The sequence below is a fragment of the Paroedura picta genome, chromosome 10 (genome assembly GCF_049243985.1).
Source record: "Paroedura picta isolate Pp20150507F chromosome 10, Ppicta_v3.0, whole genome shotgun sequence".
NCBI lineage: Eukaryota > Metazoa > Chordata > Lepidosauria > Squamata > Gekkonidae > Paroedura > Paroedura picta.
Window position 1 is genome coordinate 73,647,437 of NC_135378.1, and position 18,004 is coordinate 73,665,440.

General features: G+C 41.2%; 1 protein-coding gene across 2 annotated transcripts in view; it reads right to left on the minus strand.

Annotated features, from left to right (window-relative positions):
* BMPR1B (bone morphogenetic protein receptor type 1B) overlaps positions 1–18,004 on the minus strand; it is a 247,951-nt gene that overhangs the window by 181,854 nt on the left and 48,093 nt on the right. Inside the window, exon 1 of one of the 2 annotated variants that reach the window (XM_077300845.1) lies at positions 155–306. The exons of the other annotated variant lie outside the window; for it this stretch is intronic. The gene's annotated coding sequence lies outside the window, so the exon portion shown is untranslated. Of the gene's footprint in view, positions 1–154; positions 307–18,004 lie in introns of those variants that run through there. 2 annotated transcript variants of the gene reach the window in all.

An 18,004-nucleotide genomic window follows, 5' to 3' on the forward strand; every position in this document is an offset into this window, starting at 1 on the left:
AGTTTCCAGCACGCTTCTTGTTATACACAATTAGCTCTATGCCAAGATTTGGTACTTTTCATAATAAATCCCTTGACCACATTCGCTGCAGGCTTGGCAGCTCTGGAAAGACCTCTATTCATTACAGCAGCAGGCACGCACAAAAGAAACTTACCAGACACCACAGCTTGCCTGCAGTACTTCGGCACACGCTACACAATTCCACGGCCATCGCTCCTTCCCCTTCCTGCTTGCTTGGAAAAGAAGACTACCATATGACTGTGATTAAGGAGGATATAAGAAAGCTCCAATCAACTTTCCTTTTTCTTCATCCTTTGCCCCCCCCCCCGGTTCACCTCTCACCTTCCCCTTTCCCACCAAATAGGCTCCCCCCCCTCCTTCTTTCATAGTGCTATATGTGAGGTAAGGACTGGGTTATGCATGCGTTTAAAACAGTAACCATCTGTTACATGCAGGAAAGCTCTATCTCCTTCTCAGGTTTCTTTTACTTTTTTGGAGCGGCAACCTCGGGGCATGATATAAAACACGCTCGAGGCTGAGAAAGTCCTCTCTGAGATGCACACAAGAAGAACATCACAAGTCACTGCAGCAGCATGAGCTCTCTTGTTAGCCATATAGCCATGTATTCAAAGATGAAGCAAAATAGAAAGCGGGGGGGGGGGGGGGGACCCGCACATTTTTACAGCTGCTGCTTTCCAGCATTCCAACAGCTGCAACCACAAAAGCTGGTTGTAAAGGAGGGCGCTTAAATTGTGCTTTGCCTGTTCTAAAGGGCAGGGATTAATATCCCTGCTTAAATTATGTTATCCTTAAAGCTATTATGATGTACGTGGAAAGTTACACACACACACACACACACAAAGTTTAAGCCTGAGTTACTTTGAATTTTATAGAAGATGTAAAGGAATCCTAACCCTAGACAGACTTATTTTATTTTACAGCTGGTAGGAGAAAGTGTATCCTCACCGCATACAGAAAGCACCATCTGATGCATTACAGCACAATTGTGTCTGCATCCTTGAACACTTGTTCTTTCAGCTCCTTCGGTCTGGGGGTAGTTAATGGTTCCAAGGTTGCCCCAGGGACAACTCCTCCTGCAGTTCAGGCCTTACTTATCATCAGGGGGGAAAGGTGATCATGCCCATGCAGAATGTATCAATCCACATAGATACATGGAGTTGCCTTATATGGAATCATCATCATCATCATAATCATGAATAAAAGGCAAATTTGGTAGCCATTGTGCCCGCACAAGACAAATGTTTAGGGGGCCTTAATTGCACTTGTTACTTTTTCTACACATTTATTGTTGATTGTATTTTTTGTGAAGTTTTGCAGTAAGCAATTGTACTATAACAGACTGTTTGTTCAAAGAATTTTGTGTTTATTAAACAAGCTGTCTTGTATACATAGTGTTTTTGTCTGTTTTTTTGTTGCTGTTAGATAAATATACAGGATCAGAGTGAAGTCAGTGCTGTGTCCCCAGACTGGCAGGAGCTCTCCAGATTCTTAGGCAGAAGTATTTCAAATCACCTGCTACCTGCTCCTTTTAACTGGAGATGCCAAGGTTTGAACCTGGAACCTTCTACATGCAAGCAGATGCTTTAGCACTGAACCATACCCCCTTGTCATTTCCTACCTAGTTCAGAACTATGAAAAATTAGACTTTGCAATCTGAATAAGAAGACTGGGCACTGCTCTCTAATAAGGCCCAATACTGTTGAAGTTTTGCACTGGCAGTGAATGAATAACAAGCCATGCTCACCAAAGAATTAAGGAGTATAGCCAGAAGATCATCCCTATGCATCATGTAAAGAGACTCTGTAAAGGTAGATTCTTTGGGCTTTCGGGAATTTTAATTATTTATTTCTGGCTGTACCATAATTTTTGAATTATTGACCTAGCTCGCTAGCTATGGAAGAAAGAAGATAACCACAACAAAGTAGCACAGGCTTACCTATATTAAGCCAGTACAGCAGGTTTATATTCTACATGGCAGTCTAAGCATTTATATAAACAATTCTGACGAAAGGAAAAGTCATTGTTAAGTGTTACTTCTTTTCTTTCCTTGCTTTCCTTCTGTAAGCTCTCCCCAAAGAATACACACTGAAATCAAGCATGAAAATCAACCTCCAAAAAAGGTTCTTTATGAATTGTAGATTTTCAAGTCAGAAACATATGCAAATGCCAAGTCCTAATGTTGTTACAATTGTGGAAGGATGCACAGGGAGGTGTGTGGTGCATTTACATAGAACATAGCAGTGAGAGACAATGGGTCACTAATCTTTCTACAAAAAAATCTATTTATTTGTCAGGCACTTGGCATAAAATTAAGACGACTACGTCCTTGTTAAGTCCTTTTGAAAGCAAAACTTTGGTACTTTCTGGAGTGCCTGTATGATGTTGAACAGCTGGTTAATATACATTTTCCCTAACAATATAAACATCTTGTGTGACCTAGAAGCCTTCATCTTCTTGTGCTCTCCTGCTAGATGAGACAATGTTTATCTTTTCTATGATCCACTTTTGATTGGACAGCACAAACAGCTTAGCTGAGGCCACAGTACAGACACACTGCTTGCCAACACTTTGAATGTATTCATTCCAAAAAGCCTTCGCAACCCTTTTCTTTCAAGCTGCTTTTTAACTTACCTGCAAGACTGATAAACCAACACACTGATAAATTGCTGCCTCTGTACTTCTTAATACTGAATATAGAAGATATTGCTTTCTTGACATCCCAAAAAGGTTTATTCAAAATTTTTATAAATATCCTATATCCGAATCTAACACATTCATTACCCGTTTCTGGTGTGATAGCATTATTTTCAGCATCTACTGTGAAAATCATCTGCAAATACAATCAGATATAGTCAGAACTAGATATTAAAAGCATGGCTTTGTACCATAAACCATGGCCTGTTCTTTATTCTTGGGGTTTTTTTTATTGCTGTTTACACGTATAGTATAGTGCGCTTTTTATAATGCATTATTTTCTTATTATTATTTAGTGCACTTTTTGCTATTGTATCCTGAAATCCTGTTAAATGGAATCAATGTACCTTTCTCATACAACCCACCTCCAAAGAATGACAGCCACTTTACTTGGCATGTAGAAGAAGAAGAAGAGTTGGTTCTTATATGCCGCTTTTCCCTACCTGAAGGAGGCTCAAAGCAGCTTACAATCACCTTCCCATTCCTCCCATTCCATGTGGTTCTTCTTTTTGTATTTAAATGATGTTCTGCATACATAAAGGAGGATATTGTATTTTTCATGCTTCTGTTGATTGTGGCAGCTAACCAAGGAATATAAATGAAAGCTGCTTGAGTTTTTGCGGTTTAAAAAAAAAACAGACATGGCATTCTACTTTCTACTTGAACCGATAACTTGGGACACCAAAAAGAGAAAAGAGAAGCCCAATTCTCTTAGAGTTGGAAGGGACACCGGAAATCAGCTCTAACAACTCTGTTCAGTGCAGAAATATGCAACTACAGCATCCGCAGAAACCTCTACTTAAAAGCTCCATTGGAGAGCTCATCACCTCCCATGAGAGTCCCAACTCTTGCTGTCAGAATGTTCCTCCTGTACCTCTAGTGAAGTATTTCACATCCATCAAGATAATACAGTAGTTTTTAAATCTGAAAGTTTAAAAAATATTCAACGTTTAATTTTGTAGCCTACATGTTTAAGTGACAGCCTTATTTTATGTATGAAAAATATTTGACATATCCCGCAGTTTTCCTGTGAACCCACACCCACACAAATGAAGAATTTCATCCTTCATTTGCATCTCACGCCTAGTGGATGTTTAAGACCAAGCCACTAGCTCACCTGCACATCAGAATCCCATTAGTGAACTATTCCACCTCTCCACAACCACTGGTAACAGACAGCTGTGTGATTTGAGAACATAACATCGTAGGTTTCCCTCTCCCACCAAACACAAAGTGGGGACCAAGAAGCTATGAGACAGCCACAAATCATGGAGTCAGGCACAAAGTGATCCGCAAAGAATACCATGAAGCTGTTGAGCCAATGGATTAGTAGTTCCATGGAAGAACCTACAGGCAAAGCTGTGCCAGAACCACACTAAAGCATGAAGGTTTCTTTCCTGAAAACACGAAAGATAATAGAGCCTAAAAGGAAACAGGGCCTACATGGAAAGGACAAAAACAAAGGGCTTCTCTAATAGCCTGCATGGATTCAGATTTTGAAATGCAATAATTCCACATTGCATTCTTATTAATGACAAGTAAGTTTCGTTCTCTACTGACACAGGAGATGCTTTTGCTTAGCAGGGCAGGAAAAAGAGGAAGCCCACAGGCTGTTATTGAGCACTTCTGAACACCATGCAGGATTTAATCATTACATTTTTACCAAGCATGTTTAATTGCCATATTTCATGTAGTACATTTTAAAACGTATCCTTAATTTTAAGCCTCAGCTAAGCACACTGAAAGCATATTCCTGAACTCCCTACAACTGAAAACAAGAAAATCACAGTAAAATGTTATAACGAGTAAGTAAAAGGTAAGTAAAATGTTATAACGAGTAAGTAAAACATAGGTTTGAGTAAACTAGGGCAGGGGTAGTCAACCTGTGGTCCCCCAGATGTCCATGGACTACAATTCCCATGAGCCCCTGCCAGCAAATGCTGGCAGGGGCTCATGGGAATTGTAGTCCATGAACATCTGGAGGGCCACAGGTTGACCACCCCTGAACTAGGGTACAATGTGGAATCTCAGGTGTTAGCCAATCATGTTTTTTGGCAAGGAAAAACAGCACTTGAATAAACTAGAGCAAACAAATATTGGGGCTGCCCCATTATTTTTAATACTAATGCCACTGTTCCTTTTCTCCCAGTTTAACATAATGCAAAAACAAAAGATATCAGGATGCAAAACTTACATCTTGACAACTAGAGCGGAAATGGGATCACAATATACAACCCAAATAGTTGCTAGAGAGGATTCAAGGCTCGAAGACTTCCTCTATATGGTGCCATCTGGAACACCGAATGGGAAGCAATTACTATTTGTCATAACAGCACCACCCTGACACCTAGTCAGACTCAGACCATGAGAAGCCATGCGCTTACTTGCGAGTACAATAAATTTCCGTAGTTTCCCATTCTGTCACTTGGATCAGATGCTTTCCTTTTGGACCGCTATATTTAGAGAAAGAAAATTTGATACGGTTAATTATAGTATTACTTACTAAGGCACTACATTTTGAGGTTAGTAAAGCATTCTAAAGGCCATTTAATTGAAACCTTTCAACAGATCTACTACTGGTCCACAATATTTCATGATCCTTACAATAACTGTGCAAGAGACGTGAGTGGCCAACATTTACCCATATGCCCTCAAGTGGCATTTCCCAAATCACTGGGGACATAGATTTGAAAATATCTTCAATATTTGCAGTTGGATTTGCAACTAAGGAACTGGGACTTGGGTACCAGCTTAAGTATCCTAGAGTTGGCAAGACAGAACAATGTCCCTGGTTTCAAATTCAGAAAAAAAACATACAGACTTTTAGAGGCTGCATCTTTCAGATCTGCAAGTACCAGTAAATATTTCAGACTAGAAATGTAAATATGTACTAGTATGTGCAAATCTCTTGACCACAGCAAATCAATGATTTGGAGATTGCAGTAAGGAACACCTGCATTTCTCTAAGGGAAACAGCGGAAGGAAGAACTGTGTAGCAGCTTGCCACTATAAGTTTGGATTTCTGGACTGGTAACTAAGGGTCCAAGATGAGTTGTCCCCTTCCTCTGCCCCCAACAGGCATCTTGTGAGACAGGTGGTACTGAAAGAGTTCTAAGAGAACTGTGACTGGCCCAAGGTCACCCAGCAGGAGTGTGAAATCAAACCCGGTTCTCCAGATTAGAGTGTGCGGCTCTTAATTACTTTACCATGCTGGTTCCAGCCAGCTGCTGCCCACCAACAACTCAGAGAAGTTACAAACAGCAGAGTCATTTGTTCTAGATCTTCTCAATGTGCAACTCTGAATCCCAAATATGGGATGCTTTTAACACTTCCTTAGGTACAAAAATCCTTGTGGACAGAAATCTACACAGTCAGGGAGGTTGCTCCTAAACAAACTTTTTCTTCTACATGTTGCTTTTGACTAGGCTTCATTTCCACGAAGCAACATTCAAACATTAAATCCTACAAACTACAGTGCTTCAGTTCAGTTAAGAGATAGATCATATGGCCTTTAAACTATGGAATGCCACAATCACCCTCTTTCCAAGCTTCCTTGTTGTTTAACACTAAAATGAACAACATCCAAGAAATCTCTGTGTCATAGATACAAACACAATCCTTAGCTAAGTAGTGGAGCTAAACAGATTATGAGACAGCTCTGAAGTAAGCTGTAATGAACACTAGTTACGTCCAACACTGGACCTATTGTGTACTTCTTAGTGCAGCTTCCAGTTTTGCCATATATCTCTCAAATAAAATCAAAGATTTCTTCCATCCAAGCAAGAATTATAGATGTAAATGAGAAACCAGATAACAGACAACCCCCCCCCCCCCCCCGGTTAAGGCAACCTAATTTTAAGCAGACTATGAAAAGAATAGATGCTTTATGCAGAAAAAGACTGAAATACGAAAAGGTAACGAAGTGTGAAATACTGAAGGTGAGCACAGGCTAGAATCATATGGAAGGGGCCATACAGGCCAAGTAGTCCAACCTCCTGCTCAATGCAGGATCAGCCTAACGCTTCCATGATAAGTAACTGTACAGCTGCTGCTTAAAGATTGCTAGTGAGGGGAAGCTCATCACTTCCTATTCTACTGCTAAACTACTCTATGGAAAAAAATTCCCTGATATCTAGCCAGTACTGTTGTACATGTAGTTTAATCCCATTGCTGTGAATCTTATCCTCTGCTGTCAATAGGAACCATTCCCTGCCCTCCTCCAAGAGACCACCTTTCAAATACTTGAAGAGCAAAATCATCTCTCATTTTTCCAGGCTGAACATTCCAGAGTCCCTCAACCTCTCCTCATAGGGCTTGGTCTCCAGGTTTTCACAGTGACTTAAATATTTATGCTGAGGGGCTTTTCCCCCAGTGTTTTCCCCAAGCATTCCAGTACACATTGAGTAATATGACTCTTTTGGTTTCCAGAAGGTTGGTACATTCTTCTTAAGATTTTAACTAACTCTTAAGGTTTCCAAAGGCAGTTTCTAACCACACTAGACCTGGGATTTCTGCATACTTCAGAGGTCACTAATTGTTTGAGTGGGTAGGGAATGTTCTTTCTCTAGAAGATCTCTCTCTTTTCTATAGCCTGAATGGGAGTCTTCACCTAACTTCCAAACTTTCTTGCCAACTTTCCCTCAGATCTCCATCTGTATAAAACTGCTTTTAGTCAGGGCTGAATTTTGCATCTCTCAGTAGTCAACTCAGCTCAACTAAGGCTGAAATCAGACTGAATTTTCCTCAGCATCCAGCTCAGAAGTCTTTCTCTGCTCAACTAACCAATCAAATTTCTAATTTTGATTAGAACAACTGCCTTGTTTATTGGATGTCTCATGGTGTCTGAATGAAAAGGTTTAGATATTTTGTGATCCACCTTGAATCTCAGAGGGAAAAGAAGGGCTAAAAATGAGGCAAATAAAAATTTAAAACCCAGCAATTTTAAATTTTAAAAACAAGGGGATAAATTACTGTCGTACAAATCAGGTATGATTCTGGCTATTTTATGAACTAATCCCTATGCATTTTTCTTTCAGGGAGTAGAAGTGCACATTTTGGACAGAGAAACTGGGGGGAGGAAAGTCCTTCTCCAATTTGTGTCATTTTCTTTACCTGAAATGGCCCTGTAGAGCTGCTGGTTTCTCTACTGCAGCAAACACAGAGATCATAATCAAGGCCTGCATGGGACAGAATCTGTCTTTTTCCTTACAAGATTGAGACTGTTCTTGCACACTGAATGAAATAAGAGGTTAGAGATCACTACTTGTGCCTTTAATCTCAAAAATCAATTATATAAATATATAAAAAGAAAAAAAAAACTGTTCCGATTCTTAAGCAGCAACTCATATCCAGCTACGTTGTCTGTTAGAACATGTTCCTTATGAGCAACATGAAAGATAAAGGACCAGTTAGATATACTTTGCATGTATAGGTATGGATCTCATGGAAAAGTTCTGCTGAAAGAAATTGGAGAGGGATTCCAATTCCCTCTGTCCCTGCAGACTTGCAACTCCTCCTTTATGCTGTTACTAAGGGGGGGGGGCTTGTTCCCCAGGAACAGAATTTGAGATGAGGAATTTGGGGCTATATTGTAAAAGTTGAGGTAAATCACCTGGGATTCCAGGGATTTTTAAAAAATCATATCGTATAGAGAATTTTTTTTTTTATGGATAAGTACTTAATGTTTGGTTTTAGAGAAGGAAAACGGAATGAGGTAAGAGAAGTGTGTGTGTGTGTGTGTGTGTGAAATGTCTGAACCAGGATCATGAAGTCTCACCAATTCAGAAGTAAGCAGCATTAACAAAGATGGCCAGCAGCTTGTTCATGAACACTTGATCCTTCATATTTGCCACCTGGAACAAATTACTCTGTTTATCAACTGGGTGGGCTAGATCATGCCTCTGAATTCCTAACCAGCAGAGCTCTAAGCAGTGACAGGTAAAAAAAAAAGTCAAGAATTTAGTACAAGAAACAGTTAAGAGGACTATTAAGCTTTCATTAAAACTGCTCTTTTTCAGAATTATGGGCAAATCACACTGGCAATATAGATCATCTATTAAAGTTCCCAATAAAGTGCAGTGCTCTTGCAGTTTGCTTTGGGAACCTACAATATGGCATTCTTTAAACATATCCTTGCCATTAAAATGTCACACAATGTGAATAATGCTGCAGAAGCAGCATCATGGTAACTTAATAAAGAAAGCTGGCCTTCAACCTGCCACGCCAATTACATGCCCCGACAAGCAAATTCTGATAAAGGGGAACATCTTGGAATAATTAAAGGGACAGCATTAAGATAATTAAGGAAATTACTTAAAATCAATAGAGCTCAAAAATCTTTTGAGAAGATAAGAATCTATCATTAAACTTCTGAGGGTGCAGCAAATTACAAGAAAAGTGCTACAACATGAAGAAGGTAGTATTTCATTCCATGCTTCTTCGGCATGCAAAATTGTTGAGAAAGCTTTCATGGGGGGAAAAGAAAAAGAACCGCCCATAGCACTGCACACAAAGCATCAGACGGCAACAAAGAACATTTTTAAAAAATGCTTCTTTGTATTCATATGTCCATTCTTTAGATAAATAGCGCTATTTGTTTTAAGAGAGTGATCCATCAATAAAAATGATTCATAGCTGTTATGTGGCTCCTGAGAACAACTGAAAAATCACATACTAGAGTAAATAGCTAAAGTGCAATCAAATGATTGTAATTAGAATCAGCTTTAAAAAAAAATCTCGGTTTGAAGTGTACATCTGTTTCGAGAAGATTAGTTTTCTTCTGGGAAAAGTTAAGAAATTTCACATCCCCCCCCCCCAAAAAAAGGAGTCATGTATAAATACAGCAAAGCTAATGAAGAATACTTCAGGGTCTGCTGAAAGATAAAGTTCTCTCTTAGATCCAGGAACCTCACTTGAAATAAAACATCTGATGCATCATGATCAGGTAAACATGGGAACAAAGATCCACAAACCAATTCTAATGATGCAGCTACATGTTAAACATAACAGAATGCTATTGGCAAAAAGGCCATGCTAACTTTGTTCTCTCACTCTCTCCCACAACATGGAAGGTGTTGTCTCATGCTGCGATCTCCACATTGGGTACTTCCCTGCTACTGCTCAATAAGCCACTGCCCACAGCTGAAGAAGAACATAATATGTTATGTTGACCCAGGGCAAATGATCTCCCGTATTATCAGACAGCAGGAAAACTTCAGTTGGGGATGCCAGTTTCAGCAGCAGCCCTAAGTATCTGTTTGTAAGAAAAAGCCCCGGAAGAGTTACCTGCCGGGGCCATTGCTGCGGCGGGAATGAGTGTGGCAAGGACACTGGGGCTGGGAACGAAACTTTCTTTCCCAGCCACCCCCAGGAAATCATGCATGTGCGCGATTTGGAGGGGGCGGGGGGCTGAACGGCCGGCTATTTAAGGAGTGGCCCATTGTTGCTCGGCCTCTTCCCGCTCCTGCGGCCCCTGAGAGCACATAACCCACCTACCCTTTCCCTTGGGTTTGGAAACTGTTTTAAAAAAACGGAAATAAATGATTAATAAGAAGACAACGAGGTTTGAAGAAACACAGAAGAACGTTGTTATGTGTTATGGTTACTTTGTTTTCTGTTGTCACAGCCGGCGGAATTGGAGCATGGGAAGGGTTGAGTATGGGGTGGCTAAGCTTGCGCACTGGCCTGCCCTAGGTCTGGGGGTCCCCTTAAGGGGCCGTGTGGATGCTGAGCCTGATTGAAGGCCCGCATTTCCGGGAGGCAGGATAACCCAACAGAGGCGGACGCCCAGTAGGGTCAATCCACTATGCCTCCTCCCATGGCATCCGGGTTGAAGACTTTAGCCAAAGTCACCCGTTGAGGGGCAGGCTGAATCGGGGTTGCCTTGTGGCCAGCTGACCACAAGAGGGCTGCATTCCCTTCCTTTGTTTGCCATGCTCAAATTGTTATGTGGCCAAATTCTAATGCCAAAGCTGTGTACCAGTGTCCTCTTTAAGCGATTATAGTTCCCTGCAAGGCACTGAGCTTACACTTGTTCACCTTAAAACTGCAGACTGGTACTAGGCTACAAGTGGGGTTTAAATTGAACATTCTACTGTACACACATTGAATGTAATATAAAATGTATTGCATATATCTTGTCTATATGCTGTGCACGTTATATACAGACTATGTGTATGTTCACTGCAGTGTCTACACAGAGCTAATGTGTGAATGCTTTATTTAGCGCCAATGCAAAATATTCAGTAGCTGGTAACAGGTTAAACAAATTCAAATATATACTTTCATATCAGCTTTACATACGAAGACCCTCATGATGTATTTGGGAAAAGGGTAAACCAAAAGTTGTATTTCCATACATTATGTTTATGCATGCAAAGAAATTTGATACTCATTAATAATCTGGTAATTTTAAAAGGTATTGTTTTATATTTGAAAAAATTGTAGTTATAGAGCTCAGATTACCTTTACTGGCATATAATTGTGTCACAATAGTCATGAGGCTCTTTTGGTTGACAGGACTGTTAAAATGTTGATGTTCTCAAGCTGTAAAAATGCTGATGCTGCTAAATTCTGTTCTCTCTGTTATCACTGTTAGTACCAAGTTGCACTGATGCTTCATGTAAACCGCCATGAGCCACAGGGGAGGGCAGCATATGAATGAATGAATGAATGAATGAATGAATGAATGAATGAATGAATGAATGAATGAATGAATGAAAGCAGATATGGCTCACAATGTGCCACAGGACTGGTGGTAGAATGTGCCATCAGGTCACAGCTGATGGTTTGCTATTTCCTGCCTCTGCATAGCAATTCTCAACTCCCTTGGAGGTCTCCCATCCCAAGACCAACCCTACTTAGTGTTTGAGATTCAATAAGATTGGGCTAGCCTCATCCATCCAGGTCAGGACACAGCATGAATACCATTAGATTAATCTGACTCACAAACATATTTGAGCCCTATGGAAAAAAATAGAAAATGTGAGTGAAGCCTTGGCAGGATCCGAGTCCCACAATCTTGGGTCAGCCACTGAAAAGACCATCTGTTGAACTTAGTTGGGGAAGCACCACTCCAGATGATCATACTAATCAGATAGGTGGAAAAGACAGCCATAAAACCAGTGTTACTGTCCTCAAAAGTAGAATAATGCAGGTTCCAATTGTCACAGAGGACATGTTCTTATCACATACAGTCCAAACCATCCAACTCATAACCTTGTCTTCACAGACTATAATGGACTTTAACTTATGGTCTTGTGTTCATGGAAGAAGAGGAAGAAGAGTTGGTTCTTACATGCCGCTTTTCTCTACCCGAAGGAATCTCAAAGTGGCTTACAGTCACCTTCCCTTTCTTCTCCCCACAACAGACACCCTGTGAGGCAGGTGAGGCTGAGAGAGCCCTGATATTCCTGTTCAGTCAGAACAGCTGTATCAGCGCCGTGGCGAGCCCAAGGTCACCCAGCTGGCTGCATGTGGGGGAGTGCAGAATCGAACCCGGCATTCCAGATTAGAGGTCCCCACTCCTAAACACTACACCAAACTTGGCTACAAACAAGAAAGTGTCATTGTGAAATGATAAGGGCAGTACTCATATAGTTTCATCTCTTTTAGGGATCTTGAGAGCCAGTCAAGTATCTCAGAGAGAGAGAGACCCAAAGTCCTACTGAATAGCCTTGTATAAGTCTAGCACAGATAAAATCAGTAATTAAATGCATGTAGTCTTGAGCTGTTTGGGCAAAAAGATGGGCTGCTTCAGGAATTTTTTAGTTAAGAAATGAGATTCTTTTTTTAAAAGCTGGGTATAAATTAAAATAAATAATACACATTTAATAAAAAGATAGTGTCAGGATATTTATATGGTGATAGTAATAAGCAGGGTAATATTCTCTTACAATGGATATGGAATCTGACCTTCTTTGACATGACCATTTATTTTTATGCCTGAATTCACAGATGTTTCTGAGTGCTCCTAACATGGAAAAGTCAGGCTATTGCTTATACTATCCAGGTACTTAGATTGGACTGAACACATTCCATTTTATCATGCATTACAGAAAAGATTTTCTAAATTAATGCACTGCTTTTCAGCTAAACTGGGGGAAGAATGGGAAAGATTGATGATCTCTATTAATTGATTATCAGCAAAGTATTCACCCTGGAACCCTTTCATTGGCCACTGCACAAACACTGCTCAAGAACAATCAATTAGCACTGAGTACTATTGTACTTACTACAGATAGCATGTCTATTTCTAGGGGGGGAAACAAAAGAGCAAATGTAGATAAGAGATTAGAATCTAAAAGTAAAGTCACCTTTTAAAATATCTTCCTCAAGGCTCTAAAACTAACAACAACAACAAAAAACCCTGCAAAAGCAAGGGGTTCAAAATTGGTACACTGAAATCAAATAGACTGGTCACTATTAAAATATAATTTATCTACCATTACTATGCACTGACAGAGGAACTAAGATTTCTTCACCCTTAAAGAAACTCATAATCAGGATCTGTTGCAAAAGAATGAGGTAAAATAAATATGTTAGGGGCATTTCAGGAATATTCTGAATGCACCATGAAGTAAAACAGGATGGGAGTGAGAAAACCCCGAAAGAAATATGAAGGACACAAAGCAGATTGTGAAAAGACTGTGTGGGTAAACTCACAGGTGCAATAATCACATAGAGACAAAGATTTGCCTCAGCTGCGAAGACACTGAGGTACTGGTGGGATATTAGGTTTAGCAGAAGCATAGCCTCTCTCTGGCACTCCTCCCGAATTAGACATCTGCCTAACTAATTTGGCCCCAAGATTTATCAATAGATTTTTTTTCCTTGTTGGTGAGCACAGAGAGCACCACAAGCCCCAAGATCTAAAGCAAGGGTAGTCAAACTGCGGCCCTCCAGATGTCCATGGACTACAATTCCCAGGAGCCCCTGCCAGCGAATTGTAGTCCATGGACATCTGGAGGGCCGCAGTTTGACTACCCCTGATCTCAAGTGACCTGCTGTCAAATTCTGCAGATCCCCGTTTTTCTCCACATCTCTTGCCCCTTCTGTGTTAACAACTGAGAATGGGACAGAATTCAGGATTTGATCCAAGGGGTTGCATGTGTCAATCCCTTGAGTTGTGTGATTCCCCCCTCCAAAAAAACTATTAATTTAAACTATTAATTTAGTTCCAGTGGCTCATGGTTATATCTATCCTTTATGAAGATAGATAGTTGCCTTATATCCTTTTAAAAGCCAGCTAACAGTGGATGGGGCAATCTGGCAATGAATTTTACAATTATGTTTTCTGTATTCTCTCTTTTTTTCTGCCCTGGTATCAACTTCACTATTTAAGACTAAGTTCAACCATGGCAATGTTATTTTCTGTTCTAAATTGTGTTCTCTAGCAAATCACACCTACGTCTAATTAAATTTCAGTCACATTCCTGTAGAGCAGTAGTCCTCAACCTTTTTATCACTGGGGACCGGTCAATGCTTGACAATTTTACTGAGGCCCGAGGGGGGTAGTCTTTTGCTGAGGGACGCCACCACTGCCTGAACCCCTGCTCCACGTCCTGCCGCCCGCTGGGGGGCACTGCCAGCAGCTGTGCAGTGCCACATCGAGGGGGAGCCTCAGCCATGGAGAGCATCAAAGGTGAGCTGGCAGCAGAGTGGCAAGGTAGCCCCCGAGGCAGCAGTGAGAAGGAGAACGAGGATGAGCCACGGTCCGGTACCGACTGATCCATGGACCGGTCCTAGTCCCCAGACCGGGGGTTGGGGACCGCTGCTGTAGAGAATTATTTTATCCCTTAATAGAAACTTCTAAATTTATTCTCCTTGAACTGGCTTTTTATCCACTGTGCCAAGCCCACACTGCATCTCTAAAGACAAATACTTTGCAAGCCAAGAAAGCAACCCCCTAAATCATTTCCAGACTTGCCTCTGTATACCTGGGGACACTAGCTATTCAATAACACATGGCAGGACTAAAACATTTTCAAATGCTTGTCAAGTATCTGTTTAAGCATCTGTACTAAAAATGCCATCGTCCCTTAAGAAGAAGAAGCAGCAAAAAGATCAATGGTCATAGAACTTTAACAGAACAACATAATAAAGTAAAGATAAAGATTTAAAAGCCTGCTAGCAATTACAGGGAAAATGTAAGCAGATTGAGGGGGAACGTATTGGGAGAGAGAGTTATGGTTTATTTCACTTTGACTTTTTAAAAATTAGTACAGCTGGGGGGAAAAAAGATGATATCCTTTATTCTCCTTTAATTTGCAGTACCTTAAAATAACCAAAGTTTAAACAAGAAAAACAGAAAAAAGATTAATCGGTTCCCTGTCTTTCCTATCAGTTGTACTTTGTGGGTATCTGGATTTTAATTTCATCCCCAAAGGTTGAACATCATGCTCAAAGTCTTCCATTCTGAGTAAATTTGTACTGGATACTCTTGCTAAAATACTTCTCGAGAGGCCTGGTTACCCAAGCTGACTAGCACAGCCTTTGTCCTTTATCATGGGGGTCGTCAATCCCCGGTCCACGGCCCAATACCTCAGTGACGGGTCGCTGGCGGCCATGCCTGCCTCTACCCCCCCCCCCCGCAGCTCACCAGGCCACGAGAGAAGCAGCCGCCAAAGCAGCCGCCAAAGCAGCCACTTCACTCACGGCCCAGCTAGCTTCTTGCTGGAAGAGGGGGGGAAGAGGCAGGCGTGGCCACCTGCAAGCACAAACGAGCATCCGCATTAGCGCCCCCTGGTGGTGATAATGCACATGTGCGACAGTTCCATGCATGCACGTTTTCACCACCAGGGGGCACTAATGCGCATGTGCAGTGCCCGGGCCACCGACTGTTCCCCACCCTCGGAGGCGGTCCTCAACCATAAAAAGGTTGGGGACCACTGCTTTATCAGTTTTAAATGTCACTAACAGTGACAAAACCTTGGCAATTACAGCCATTTACATTGGGTGAGACAAAACAAAAATTCAATGAACATGCTGCAGTCCAGATCTCTTCTTCTATGACCTTCCTACCACATTGCTTTTTGAGACCAACTACAATGGCCATGAATGAGAAAAAATGTCAGTTTTATTTCAATTCTACTCCTCTGTCCATTACATTCCCACCCTTCCTCTGAGAAGATCAGAATGGAACACATAATTCTCCAGTCCTCCATCTTAGACCTACAGTGTCCCCGTGAAATAGAAAGTGACTATCCAAAGCCACCCAGTGAGTCTCATGAGACACTCCTGTCCCCTCAGGGCCAAACTAGATGTGGCAGCATCCTCATGGCTGCCATGACGATAACTGCACCATTTAAAACTAATTTTAAAATGCCACAAAAGCCCATTCTTGACTGGGTCCTCAGAGCAGTGGGCTGAAGCATTCTTGTTTCCCTTTCCACACACACACACACACACACACACACAAACTCACATGCCTGCTACTGGGTGCGTGAGGAAGGGACAAGAGCATTTAAAATGACTTTTAATGACTTATGGTGTTTTAAATGACAGCATCCTCATGATGGCCATGAGGATGTTGTTGCATCTAGTTTGGCCCTCAATTCTAAGAAAACACTTCAACCCTGACAGTTTCCAGATTAAAGGTCTATCCCAGGGGTAGTTAAACTGCGGCCCTCCAGATGTCCATGGACTACAATTCCCAGGAGCCCCCTGCCAGCAAACGCTGGCAGGGGGCTCCTGGGAATTGTAGTCCATGGACATCTGGAGGGCCGCAGTTTGACTACCCCTGGTCTATCCCTTTCCTCAGCAGCAAACTGATGATGAATGTCAGATTCTTTAAACTGCAAAGGTTTTAAATAATAATGCTATTGTATCTGAGGAAGTGTCCATGCACACGAAAGCTCATACTTTGAATAAAACTTTGCTGGGCCTAAAGGTGCCACCGGACTCTAAATTTGTTATCCATATCAGCTTTACCCTAAATGAACAATGCGTATCTTATCCAATTAATCTGATATTGAATCTTGCTCTGTCTCTGTGTATGTGCGTATGTGGTAGATTTTTCTTACCCAGAAGCCAGAATGGTAAATTATAAATATTACCTGCTTTCTCAGACTTGTGGTGTTTTTAGCAGTTTTAAATAGCACTGAATTCCTCATATGGCCACCATGCCTTACAAAATTGCATTATCTGGATGAGTTCCATAATGCAAGGGTAGTCAACTTCTGGTCCTCCAGATGTCCATGGACTACAATTCCCATGAGTTTCCCAGGGTCAACCAAGATTCCCATGAATTCTCATGGGAATTGTAGTCCATGAACATCTGGAGGACCACAGGTTGACTACCCCTCCCGTAATGCATTTCTGTGAAGGTGAAGAGATCAAATCCAGCATATTACAGTATACTATGAAATATGCTATAAGGTCAACAGCAGCACACTACATATGTTTTAAGCTTAATAATTATCAAGTTAGCATTCTCTGTTCCTCATATGCTTCAGAAATTGTGCCCAACAGACCACAGGCATACACTGCCAATTTATTTCCATGTAAAGATGAAAGGAAGGATAGTGAATAATGTTTCTAAATTAATTGAATGGTCATACTCCACTTCACATGCCTATGCCCATATCCTTCCTCTAAGAATTCTGCAAGATTTACCATGTACACATTACACACTGCTTGATAATTTTTTTTCACATTTCACTGCAGTAGCAATATTGAGTATAGATGGTTTAAAAATGCAAATAAGCATATCCGGCAGTTCTTGAATAATCACCTCACTAAGCATCGCCAATGAATGTTAAGCAAACATCAAAGAAGGACTATTGTTCAAAATCACACAAGTAAAATGGAAAATTAACAGCCCAAGACTACTTGAGCTCATGTCGCCACTGTTGAATTCCCATTAGTTTCTCTCCCGGCTAAATGGCTACAGGAGAATCAGAAGGAGGCTGAAACAGGTTGCTACTATGGTAACCTTCCAGCAACCAAATACTGGCTTTTGCTATAGATGATAAGCCATATTAAACAGTGGATATGATGCAATGTCTTTTCTCCCAAGACCCTGCCTTGCATTTGCACAATGTTCACTCTAACTACCTGTACCAAAGGCCAGTTTGAACTTTTCTCCGCTTGTGTATATCCATTGTTACAAAGAAAGCCTCCACATATGAAAACTTGGGAGATCTCCATAATGCATAACAAAGCTCAAAGCATCCCCAATAATGGATGGCGGATGCTTTCTCTCCCATTCTACCTAGCAGGGGAATCTGACTTTGGAGTGCACTTCCAGCACTGAATGGGAGGCAATGGGACTAGAAGAAGTGTGCAAAAT